Raw genomic sequence first — 5133 nt, forward strand, 5'->3', positions numbered from 1 at the left:
AAAAACACAAAATTGACTCAATGCATGAAAATTTTGGATTAAAACATGTGATGCATGCAAGAACACTATGAATGTCAAGATGAACACCAAGAACACTTTGAATGTCAAGATGAACATCAAGAACTTTTTTTTTTGAAAATTTTTAAGAAAAGAAAAACATGCAAGACACCGAACTTAGAAATTTTCAATAATTAGACACTAACAAGTTAAAAAATGCATATGAAAAACAAGAAAAGACACAAAATAAGAAAATATGAAGATCAAACAAGAAGACTTACCGAGAACAACTTGAAGATCATGAAGAACACTATGAATGCATGAATTTTTGAAAAATGCATAAGTTTTTAGAAAAAATGCAATTGACACCAAACTTAAAAATTGACTCTAGACTCAAACAAGAAACAAAAAATATTTTTGATTTTATGATTTTATTAATTTTTTTGGATTTTTATATATTTTTATTTTTTTGAAAACCTATAGGGAAAAGGAAGCAATGAATTCAAAGTCCTCAATCAAGATTCCACGAATCATACCAGGTTAGTCTAAAGCTTGATGGCCAGCCAAACTTCAACATACCATTTTGAAACTTTAGAATTCATTCTTAAAAATTTTAAAATAATTTTCGAAAACAAAGGGAAAAATTTTTTTTGAAAGATTTTTGAAGAATTTTTTTTTTGTATTTTTTGAGAATTAAGAAATAAAAATAAAAAGGTTAAAATTAAAATAAAGTTACCTAATCTGAGCAACAAGATGAACCGTTAGTTGTCCAAACTCGAACAATCCCCGGCAACGGCGCCAAAAACTTGGTGTGTGAAATCGTGATCATTCCATTCCTTGGTAACGGCGCTAAAAACTCAATACGCACGTTCATGATCTTATATCTATTTCACAACTTCGTACAACTAACCAGCAAGTGCACTGGGTCGTCCAAGTAATAAACCTTACGTGAGTAAGGGTCGATCCCACGGAGATTGACGGCTTGAAGCAAGCTATGGTCACCTTGTAAATCTCAGTCAGGCGGATTAAATTGTATTAAGAAATTATAGTGGATGAAAATTTAATAAAATATAAAATAGGATAGTGGTACTTATGTAATTCATTGGTGAGAATTTCAGATAAGTGTATAGAGATGCTTTCGTTCCTCTGATCTCTGCTTTCCTGCTGTCTTCATCCAATCAATCCTACTCCTTTCCATGGCAAGCTGTATGTTGGGCATCACCGTTGTCAATGGCTACTTCCCGTCCTCTCAGTGAAAATGGTCCAAGATGCTCTGTCACGGCACAGCTATTCATCTGTCGGTTCTCGATCATACTGGAATAGGATCCATTGATCCTTTTGCGTCTATCATTACGCCCAGCACTCGCGAGTTTTAAGCTCGTCACAGCCATCCCTTCCCAGATCCTACTCGGAATACCACAGACAAGATTTAGACTTTCCGGATCTCAGGAATGGCCATCCATGGTTTCTAACTTATACCACGAAGACACTAATAACTCGGACTCGGTCCCCTGTATTAGATATCCAAGAGATATCCATTCAATCTAAGGTAGAACGAAAGTGATTGTCAGGCACGCGTTCATAAGTTGCGAATGATGATGACTGTCACGATCATCACATCCATCATATTGAAGTACGAATGAATATCTTAGAAGCGGAATAAGTTGAATTGAATAGAAAAACAGTAGTACTTTGCATTAATCTTTGAGGAACAGCAGAGCTCCACACCTTAATCTATGGTGTGTAGAAACTCTACCGTTGAAAAATACATAAGTGAAAGGTTCAGGCATGGCCAAATGGCCAGCCCTCACAAAATTCTAAGATAGCATAAAACTAATCAAAGATGATTCGAAGATAGTAAAAAGTCTTATTTATACTAAACTAGTTACTAGGGTTTACAGAAATGAATAAATGATGCAGAAATCCACTTCCGGGGCCCACTTGGTGTGTGCTTGGGCTGAGCTTGAAGTTTACACGTGGAGAGGTCATTCTTGAAGTTGAACGCCAGTTTGTAACGTGTTTCTGGCGTTGAACTCCACTTTGCAACTTGTTTCTGGCGCTGAACGCCAGACTGCAACATGGAACTGGCGTTCAACACCAGTTTACGTCATCTAAACTCGGGCAAAGTATGGACTATTATATATTGCTGGAAAGCCCTGGATGTCTACTTTCCAACGCGATTGGCAGCGCGCCATTTGGAGTTTTGTAGCTCCATAAAATTCACTTTGAGTGCAGAGAGGGCAGAATCCAACAGCATCTGCAGTCCTTCTTCAACCTCTGAATCTGATTTTTGCTCAGGTCCCTCAATTTCAGCCAGAAAATACTTGAAATCACAGAAAAACACACAAACTCATAGTAAAGTCTAAAAATGTGAATTTTGATTAAAAACTAATAAAAATATAATGAAAACTAATTAAATCCTACTAAAAACATACTAAAAATAATGCCAAAAAGCGTATAAATTATCTGCTCATCACTATTCAGCAGGTGCTTAATGTTTTACCGGTACCAGTGGAGATGGATGGTTACCAAGAGGTCCTACGGCAGCGGAATGAAGTTCAGTTTGATTGGGACTCAATCCTTCCGGTCATTGCCCAACCAGAGACATTTTGGACCCAAGGGAGACTCAGACTCCGGCCCAAGTGCATTGACGCACACTCGCTTACTGTGGAGGCTCGAGCGTGGGTCCAGATCTTATCTCACTACATGCTTCGAAGCACCCACAAGTCTTCCATCACGGTGGACCTAGCCCTCCTTGTCTGGTGCATACTCATGGAGAAGCCGGTCAACATCCCTCTCCTCATCCCAACAAGCGATGGGTCGGGTCCATGCCAAGGGTAATCTCCCATTTCTCGCCTTGGTATCCGATTTGGTTGCTACTGCTGGTGTCCCCCATGAGGCTAAGGACATGATAGCAATAATTCCGGCAAAGGGTGCTATTGTCCCAAGCGGGATGTATCTTCAGCCTCCCACGGACACCACAAGCCTGGACATAGCTCCCCCCTCTGCCATTCCTACCACTTCATCCGCACCACCAAAGTCAACCCATCAATTGCTTATGGAGCTCCATGAGAAGATCGATCGATATGAGCGGTAAAACAAACGCCGATTTGCTTACATGAAGAAGCTTTGGGGTTGTGTCAACCCGCCTATGGAAGAGCCGGACATTTCCACATCCGCTTTGGACCACAGTGAAGCAAGCACTCAAGGCACGGATGGTGGAAATGGCGACCCGAACTCCCCTTTAAGTATCATCATTGGCACGGAGGAACGTGCTAACTTCTAAGTGTGGGGAGGTCGGTTACCGACTTCCATAAGTACCCTTTTCTTTTCAACACCCATGATTTTGATTTTTCTTTCGTTAGTTAGAATAAATTGCATGGTTAGTTTTGTATTTGAACACTTTTTGCATGTTAGAACTACTTGGTTAGGGTGATGACTTATCTTCTAAGATATCATCTTTAGGGCACCCTACCAATTTGAAAAATTTTTGTGTCAATCTTGCTTGAAGGATTTATTCTGCAACATGGTTTTTGAGCTAAGAACACAAGCATGTGAGATTTGAGCCTAATTGTGTGGTTACATCTTATAACCACTATTTTCCTTCTTGTGTGATTATTCTCTTTCTATGATTGTGATCTTTGATTTGTTTGATTCTTTATGTCCATTATTCCATGTAGACATGCATTTATATGATTGAGGCCATCATTTCATTTAGTTCACTTACCCAAATAGCCTACCTTTCATCAACCATTGTCAGCCAATTTTGAGCCTATTTAATTCCTTTTATTCTTAATTGTAGCACATCATAAGCCTTAAAGCGAAAAATAATAAATGTCCTTAATTTGGATCTTTGATTAGTTTAGGCCAGTGAGTATGTGTCATTCAAGTGTGGGGAAACTTGGGACATTAGTTGAGGTAAAAGGGAGCTTAGAATTTTCATTGAAGATCCTGAGAATTGGGTACATATTTGTTCATACCCTGGGTCGAGCTGATCGACCAGGGATGATCGGCGACAAAGCGACCGACCTCTTTAGGACTGACTAGCCGACCTCTTTTTAAAGAGCTCGGCCAAATCGACAGGAGAGCCCAGTAAAGGGCCCAAACAGAGGAGCACGACCTAAATCCAAAGGCAATCCAAGCCTATAGAGATAAAGGCGGTTCTCTTAAAAATAAGCTGACTTCACTCAAGATAAAGATAAGATAAGATAAGATAACTAACTTATCTTATCAGAAAGGTCAGCCCACACTACTATAAATACACTGGAGCACCCAGGTATAACTCATACTCTGATTCTACGTAAAACCTGTTTAATATCCATGCTAACTTAAGCATCGGAGTCTCTTGCAGGTACCCCCCACCCTTCGGTGACCAAGGATCAACAGTGCAGCCAGTCCAACAAGTCGGACGCGGCGGCTCCGGCCGCCATCAACAAGTCGGACGCAACAGCTCCGACCAGCAAAGAAGATCTCCTCCGAGATCGACCTACAGTTTCAGGTAACCCTCGGAACATGGGCGCCGTTGCCGAGGACCTGGAAGTCATCCCAACACCATGGCGGATGACCATGACAACGACCACGACTCAGATCTAGAAAACAGAACATCGCACAAGAACGTGGACACTACATTGAAGGATGCTCCGGAATCCAACGGTGATAAAAACTCATCAAATCCGGGAGCAATAGAAGCACTTCAAGATCGCTTAAAGAAACTTAAGAAAGAAACCCAACAACAACGGGAGATCGGAAAGGATCTGTAAAGAGAGGTACGACGACGTCGAGAATTGGAAGAAAAACTACAGCAATTAGAAGCCGATCTCAAATCAAAAGCTCCTCGGACCGCTCCTGAGGAAAATTCACGCAAAGAACAAGATCCATTCACCATGGAAATCATGAAAACCAAAATTCCAAAAGACTTCAAGCTCCTGGATATGATTTTGTATATGGCACCACAGATCCCAACCATCATCTCAGCAATTTCAGAAGCAGAATGTACCTTACCGACACCTCAGATGCCGTTCGCTGCAAAGCTTTTCCAACAACTGTCACGAAGACAGCAATCAGATGGTTCGACAACCTACCTCCAAAGTCCATCTCAAACTTTGACGACCTGGCCAAAAAGTTCCTGGCCAGATT

Source organism: Arachis ipaensis, chromosome B02 (assembly GCF_000816755.2).
Source record: "Arachis ipaensis cultivar K30076 chromosome B02, Araip1.1, whole genome shotgun sequence".
NCBI lineage: Eukaryota > Viridiplantae > Streptophyta > Magnoliopsida > Fabales > Fabaceae > Arachis > Arachis ipaensis.